This window comes from Ranitomeya variabilis, chromosome 5, assembly GCF_051348905.1.
Source record: "Ranitomeya variabilis isolate aRanVar5 chromosome 5, aRanVar5.hap1, whole genome shotgun sequence".
Taxonomy (NCBI): domain Eukaryota; kingdom Metazoa; phylum Chordata; class Amphibia; order Anura; family Dendrobatidae; genus Ranitomeya; species Ranitomeya variabilis.
Window position 1 is genome coordinate 512,159,094 of NC_135236.1, and position 8,849 is coordinate 512,167,942.

Here is an 8,849-nt window from a genome sequence, read left to right on the forward strand (position 1 = left end):
GCAGCACGGGAGAAGTCTTGGAGTCGGGAATGGGAGGTACGGATTAGTGCAGATGTTAGTCGGAAGTCATTTGCAGAGCGCAGCGGTCTGTTAGGCTGATAGCCCGAAATAAGGGAGGAGATGTAACGGGGTGCCGCACTGTGGAGAGCTTTGTGGGTGAGATCATGTACTTTGAATTGGATTCTATAATGAAGGGGCAGCCAGTGTAACGACTGGTGAAGAGCAGACGCGTCCGAGTAACGATTAGCCAGGTGGATGACCCAAGCTGCTGCATTAAGGATGGACTGGAGAGGGGAAAGTTGAGTAAGGGAGAGGCCAATTAATAGAGCGTTACAGTAATCCAGGCGGGAGTGGATCAAGACAACAGTGAGGGTTTTTGTTGTTTCCATGGTGAGAAAAGGGCGGATTCTAGAGATGTTCTTTAGGTGTAAGCGGCACGAGCGGGCAAGAGATTGTATATGGGAGGTGAAGGAGAGATGGGAGTGAAACATAACACCCAGACAGCGTGCCTGCTGCCAGGGTGTTATTATAGCGCAACCTATGGAGAGGGAAATGTCAGATTTAGCGAGGTTAGTAGATGGCGGGAGCAGAAGAAGTTCAGATTTGAAGAGGTTGAGATTCAGATAGAGAGCGGACATGATGTTGGAGACTGCGGACAGTCACTGGCGTTCTGTAGTACAGCGGGAGTAAGGTCAGGGAATGACGTGTATAGTTGTGTGTCGTCGGCATAAAGATGGTACTGAAAGCCAAATCTGCTGATGGTCTGTCCAATTGGGGCCGTGTAGAGGGAGACAAGAAGGGGGCCAAGGACTGAGCCCTGGGGTACCCCGACAGTGAGAGGAAGAGGAGATAAAGTGGAGCCAGCGAATAGAATACTGAAGGAGTGGTCATAAAGATAGGAAGAGAACCAGGAGAGAGCTGTGTCCTTAATGCCTAGTGACTGGAGCCTAGAGAGTAGGAGAGGGTGGTCAACAGTGTCGAAAGATGCAGAAAGGTCGAGAAGAATGAGCAGAGAGTGGTCACTGTTACATTTTGCTGTCAGAAGGTCGTTGGTCACCTTGATGAGTGCAGTTTCTGTCGAATGTAGGGGACGAAAACCAGACAGTGAAGGGTCTAGGAGGGAATGAGTGGAGATGTAACGGGTAAGGCGGGAGTAGATCAGGCACTCCAAGAGTTTAGAGATGAAGGGGAGATTGGAGACTGGTCTGTAGTTATTTGTGCAGGATGGGTCGAGGGCGGGTTTCTTTAGTGATGGAGTAATGATAGAGTGTTTGAAGGAGGAGGGGAAAATGCCAGAGGAGAGGGAGAGATTAAGGATTGTAGCTAGGTGAGTTGTGACACTGGAGAAAGAGACTGGAGGAGATGAGAGGGAATGGGGTCGGTAGTGCATGTAGTCGGATGAGAAGAAGAGAGGCGCTTGGAGACTTCTTCTTCTGTGAAGGGATCGAATGTGGAGAGTGAGCCAGAGGAAACGCAGGGAGGGATGGGAGTCACTGCACTTGGTGTCTGGGAGCAGATTTCCTGACAGATATTATCTATTTTCTCTATAAAGTGGGAGGCCAGGTCATCAGCACAAATGTCTGTGATAGGGGTTGTGCTTTTGTTTAAAATAATGAGCGACTTAAGAATGAAGAATGGTCATGTGACTTCATTTAACCCCTTACATACTGGTACGTCATGTGTTGGCTCCCTGACTTTGATGCGGGCTCAGAAACTGAGCCTGCCTCTTTTACAGCCACTTGTGGAGTGACGCTCTGTCTGTGACAGCATCATTTATAACTCTCATCTCATGCATATGGCAGCACTGTGATATTTCTATATATAGCATAAGAAAATAGACAATTGCAGGTTGAATTCCCCTAAGAGGACTAACAAATAAAATGGAGTTAAAAAAAGTTTTACAAATATGAAAAAGATTTAAAAAATATATAAAAGTTAAACTCACCCACCTTTTCCCAATAATAAAGTATGATGCCAAAAAGTGCCTGCCAATCAAAGTAAGATTCCCCCACATTGAATTCCTCAACAGTACCTTCCACATGCATGTTATGATGACCCCCACCAACCCCTGGCTAAGTATGGTGACCCCATCACAGTATGATTTCCCAACTGTAATCCCCACACAACTCTCCACACATTATAATGGACCCCACACAGTCCTCCATACACTATAATGGATCCCAAATAATCCTCAATACAGTATAATAGTTCCACATAGTCCTCAATACAGTATGAGCCCTGCATTGCCTTCCATACAGCATAATGGACCCCACATAGTCCTCAATACAGTATAATAGCCCCACATAGTGCTCCTTACAGTATAATGGCCCAACATAGTTCTCCATACAGTTTAATGGCCCCACGTAGTGCTCCATATACTATAATGGCTCCACATAATGCTCAATGGAATATAATAGGCCCCACATAGTGCTCCATACAGTATAATAGCCCCACATAGTGTTCATTACAGTATAAAGGCCCAACAAAGTGCTCTATGCTGTATAATGGCCCAACAAAGTGAACCATACAGTATAATGCCCCCACATGGTGCTCCATACAGTATAATGGCCCACATAGTGCACCATACAGCATAATGGCCCCACATAGTGCTCCACATAGTATAATAGCCCCACATAGAGATTTATACAGTGTAATGGCCCCACAGTGCAGCATACAGTAAAATGGGGCCCTGCATTGTCCTCTGTACAGAGTATAATTGGCACATCTAGCATATTCTAATGACATCATTGCTCACGCTGCACTGAGACGTCAGATGCAAAGGGATAATGATAGCTGTATTGGCATCTAGTATGCCAATACAGCTGAAAGTGTAATGTCAGGAGGAGGCCCACTCGGCATCATGGGCCAAATATACTCACCCTGTGGGCCAGATTAGGCCTGCGGGCCAGAGTTTGTCATATGTGCATTAAGGCTATGTTCCTATTTAATGTAAACACTGTTTTTTTTCTACTGCATTACTTTCCTACAGAAAATCTGCTGCATTTAACTGTCCAAGCAAAGTGGATTTGATTTCAAGAAAACTCATACCCACTGCGCTTCTAAGATGCTGCTGAATGGTGTGAGTTTTTTTGTGTGTTGCTTGCTTATAGGCTTCTATGGGGGGCCTGAAAAATTGCATGTAAAAACTCATGTAACAGAATAAAAGTATACATGTCATATAATACAGAATCAAAGCTTTTCTGCACTAAAAAAAACATTAAAAGACAATGCTTTAATTCTGCTCCAGAAATGTATCAAATAAAGGGGAAAACGTATAAAAATATACAAAAATTTCTTGAACCACGCCACCATTTTGAAGAATTTGGCACAAAATCAGCAAATACCACCAAATAAAAGTGTCTTTAAAAAACCCTACAAATGATGTGTCGGGGCTTAGGTCTCTGTACAGTACATACGTTTCCTCTGTAGAGACTTTGCCCGTTAAATTTGTACATGAACAGCTGCCAGCACTCATCTTCACTATTAATTTACTGCACTGAAGTAACCAGTCAGTAAGAGGACTTTACATTGTTTTATAGATTGGCTTACTAGTTGGAGTATGTGATTTCTAACAGGTAACAATGGATTAGATAATTTATAAACTTAAGATTATGTTATAATTAAACAGAATTTGTCCTCAGGTTTTTGTTATTTAATCTAAGAGCACCATGATGTAGGGGCAGAGGGCTTGATTCCAGGGATTTGTCACTTGCTCAGCAGCTAGCTGTAGTTTCAATACAATCAGTGTTTTATCAGCAGGAGATTATCACTGAATGACTAGGTGTCACATGCTGGGCAGTCCAGCTAATCTGTTTATCCCCATCTGTTTAACACACAGCTCAGCATCCATAGTGATTCCACATAGACAGGAGAGAAAACAGGGATTTTATAAAAACTTCACCAAGCAGTCAAGTGATACATCTCAGGTATCAGGCTTTCTGCCTCTACATCAAGATCCTCTCAGATTCCATTGCAAAAGCCTCATGACAGATTCCCATTACATCACTTGCAGGTACTTTTTTAATCAGAAAGGTGGTCACATTTTTGTACATATTGAGCCAGTCTTTCCACACCAGGATCCAATCTAATATTTTTGGTAGTCAATCTTTTTGTTGCAATAGCTACCTGGCTTCTGGGATTTAAAATTTGAAGGGAACCTCACAGCTGATACGCTTTCGGTATGATTTCAGCCAGATATACTTGTCTCTGTACAGTTTCAGAGAAAAACAGTTTAAAAGCAGCTGGTGGCCGAGCTGCACCCTGAAGACTGATCGGAAAGGTGGGTCCCCGGTTACTTCTCGCTGTCACAGGTCTCTCCTGTGGGCCAGTCCAAGCCTGTATACAGGTGATCCATATGGGATCTGATTTTTTTTCAAAGCCCATAGATTTGAAGGACAAGTCTCATCCGAAACTCCAAAGAGAATAGTGCACGCTGCAATTTTCTCATTCCATGTAAAACCTGTCATCTGAAGAGCCCTATTGAAAAGATTGGTTCGTGTGCTGTCCAATTTGTACTCGGACATCACACATCCATGTTATACGCCAGTGTTCCCCAACTCCAGTCCTCAAGAGCCACCAACAGGTCATGTTTTCAGGATTTCTTTAGTATTGCGCAGGTGATAATTGCATCACATGGACAGGCAAGCATTCGATAACCTGTGCAATACTAAGGAAATCCTCAAAACATGACCAGTTGGTGGCTCTTGAGGACCGGAGTTGGGGAACACTGTTATACGCTCTTCTGAAAGAGCCCTAATAAAAAAAGGAGTCGATTCCTCCCCATTATCTCTAGCATCTCTTGATGTTTGGATTCTGGACAACTGTTTCGACCCTAACTCACCTGCCAATGTGCGCTGTATAAACACGTCTGCTGGAGGGGTGATGGGATGTTCAGTGACTTGCACGTAGCACACCTCTTTGTCAACAGCCATCTTCAGGATGTAGCAGATGCATAACTTGTGCAGCACCAGATCTTTGAGAAATGACTTGTATGGAAGAAAAAGAGGAACAGATGAACTGCAAACATTTATCTCCACTTCCTTTCCTTAAAATGACACGGGGAAGGTCAAACAACAGAGTGCTGTTCAGAGATATTCCCCAGAACAAAGGCTCTTGGCAACAGGAATAGTCATTTTCTCGTCTTCAACAACTACTAAGGAAATATCAGCCTTGCCTAAACTGGACAAAAAAAACACAAGATATGGGAAATAGAGGAAATTCTGGTTTAAGGTCCGTTAGGGATAGCGGAACGCACCGAGTAAATATAAATGTTTTATTGAAACAGATGCGTTCGCAGCCCGGGGTCCACCGTGCAGGAGAACCTGCTGCTAGGAAAGGCGGCACTATATGGCGGTATGAACCAGCTCTGTTAGCTTCACAGAGCAGCCGAGAAAGCAAAGCTCTGTGCCCTGTTATCTTTCACAGAGGCACAGGCTAACTACCCAAATTAGAGAAGTCAGTGGTCATGCATGCATACAAAACTCCGCGCCGGAGGTGTCAGCATTCTAAGGGCTTATTTCAGCCGGGTCCCTGAACACATACAACCACATGACCACACTGGCGCAAAGCACATAACTTGAAAAGACACTAGCGCATGGCCGTGCGGCCATGCGAGCCTTAAATAGATGCAGCACGTACAGGACCTTCCTAGAAGGACCAATGAGAGGCTGCTACAGAGCCTGCGCACCTACAGGACCTTCCTAGAAGGACCAATAGAATTGACAGCAGTATCTGAACATGTGACCCTCGATCTCCACTGAGAGATCTTACTCTGGGCATGCTCAGAACGAGGAAAGCAGGACTTAGTCCCAGCAGCGTCTGCTCGCTGCTGCCCAACACTGGCCTCAATGGCAGAAGCTGGAAAAGCAGCAGCAACTCTTTGCACAGAGTCAGCATGAGCGAGACGCTGGGAGCGATCTCCGCTGAGCAGGCTCCACTGCGGCAGGAGAAGAATGGGAGACCGCAGCGGAGATGGCCCGAGATTCCCCCCGTGCAGAGGCGGGAACTCGACCCCTAACAAGGTCCTTGCAAAAATTACATACAGGGGCGGATTATAAGAGGCCCTGACGTGCCCTGACTGGTGTATCATTTATGGGCCCGGTGGGCAGAGAGAGGGGGCCCGCAACGGGCCCCGTCTCATCTGCTCACCGGGCCCATACCGGCGCTGCGGCGGTTTCCTGCGGGCGCGCGCCCGCACGTCAATAGTTAACAACAGCCGCCAGCCAATTGGAGGCTGGCAGCTGAAGTCGGCCGCAGGCAGCGCACATGTCGCTGATGTCATTGTCAGTCGCCGGCGAGTGTGCTGGAGGGAGCTCGCCGCTGGAGCGCCCAGGTCAGGTGAGAACTCTTTTTTTTTTTTTTTTTTTTGCGAACGGCAATCCGGGGGGCCCGGGGCAATATGCTGGACACACTGGGGCAGATTGCTGGACACACTGGGGCAATGCTGGAGACACTGGGGCAGATTGCTGGACACACTGGGGCAATGCTGGAGACACTGGGGCAGATTGCTGGACACACTGGGGCAATGTTGGAGACACTGGGGCAGATTGCTGGACACAAGGGCAATGCTGGAGACACTGGGGGCAATGCTGGAGACACTGGGGGCAATGCTGGAGACACTGGGGGCAATGCTGGAGACACTGGGGGCAATGCTGGAGGACACTGGGGCAGATGATTGCTGGAGACACTGGAGCAATGCTGGAGACACTGGGGCAATGCTGGAGACACTGGGGCAATGCTGGAGACACTGGGGCAATGCTGGAAACACTGGGGCAGATTACTGGAGACACGGGGGGCAATGCTGGAGACACTGGGGCAGATTGCTGGACACTGGGGGCAATGCTGGGGACACTGGGGGCAATGCTGGAGACACTGGGGGCAATGCTGGAGGACACTGGGGCAGATGATTTCTGCAGACACTGGGGCAATGCTGGAGACACTGGGGCAATGCTGGTGACACTGGGGGCAATGCTGGAGGACAGACTGGGGCAGATGATTGCTGGAGACACTGGGGCAATGCTGGAGACACTGGGGCAGATTGCTGGACACTGGGGGCAATGCTGGAGACACTGGGGCAGATTGCTGGAGACACTGGGGGCAATGCTGGAGGACACTGGGGCAATGCTGGAGACACTGGGGCAGATTGCTGGAGACACGGGGGGCAATGCTAGAGACACTGGGGCAGATTGCTGGAGACACTAGGGGCCAATCATGGAGACACTGGGGGCAATGCTGGAGTACACTGGGACAGATGATTGCTGGAGACACTGGGGCAATGCTGGAGACACTGGGGCAATGCTGGAGACACTGGGGGCAATGCTGGAGGACACACTGGGGCAGATGATTGCTGGAGACACTGGGGCAATGCTGGAGACACTGGGGCAGATTGCTGGACACTGGGGGCAATGCTGGAGACACTGGGGCAGATTGCTGGAGACACTGGGGCAATGCTGGAGGACACTGGGGCAGATGATTGCTGGAGACACTGGGGCAATGCTGGAGACACTGGGGCAATGCTGGAGACACTGGGGCAATGCTGGAGACACTGGGGCAGATTGCTGGAGACACGGGGGCAATGCTGGAGACAAAGGGGCAGATTGCTGGAGACACTGGGGGCAATGCTGGAGGACACTGGGGCAGATGATTGCTGGAGACACTGGGGCAATGCTGGAGACACTGGGGCAATGCTGGAGACACTGGGGCAATGCTGGAGACACTGGGGGCAATGCTGGAGGACACACTGGGGCAGATGATTGCTGGAGACACTGGGGCAATGCTGGAGACACTGGGGCAATGCTGGAGACACTGGGGCAATGCTGGAGATACTGGGGGTAATATGCTGGACACAACGGGGGTAATATGCTGGACACACTGGGGGTAATATGCTGGACACACTGGGGGTAATATGCTGGACACACTGGGGGTAATATGCTGGACACACTGGGGGTAATATGCTGGACACACTGGGGGCAATATGCTGGACACACTGGGGGCAATATGCTGCACACACTGTCTGGGGGCAATATGCTGGACACACTGTCTGGGGGCAATATGTTGGACACACTGTCTGGGGGCAATATGCTGGACACACTGTCTGGGGGCAATATGCTGGAGACACTGGGGGCAATATGCTGGAGACACTGTCTGGGGGCAATATGCTGGACACACTGTCTGGGGGCAATATGCTGGACACACTGGGGCAGTATGCTGGACACACTGGGGGCAATGCTGGACACTCTGGGGCAATATGATGGACATACTGGGGCAGATTGTTGAACACACTGTCTGGGGGCAATGCTGGACATAAGGGCTAATTAAGGGATATTATTACTGCAGTGATGTATTTATTTTATTTTTTGAGGACATTGTTTTAAATGGGGGGGGGGCGGTCCTGTTACTGTGTAGAGTGACACTATGTCGCCTCTTTTTCTTCATGTGGTGTAATGTAGAAGTTGGGAAAAATTAAGTAATGTGTTCTGCAAGCGGAGCTCGAGATAACCGTGTTATTTCCTGCAGAGACAAGTCCTGGCTGGAAGAAGTGATGGCGGTCTGTGCTGGATGAAAGATGAAGGACTTCACCTATAGACGTCACTGGTGAGTCAGTGTTACCTATACACTGACACTATACACTGTATACTATATACAGAGCTCCTGTATATAATGTCACCAGTGATCACTGTATTACCTATACACTATATACAGAGGTCCTGTGTACAATGTCACCAGTGATCGCTGTATTACCTCTACACAGACACTGCATACTAAGTGCAGATCTCCTGTGAATACTGGCACTTATGGTGATAGTATTGTGGTTTTTTTTTTTATTACTGATCAGTATTGTAGTATTCAGT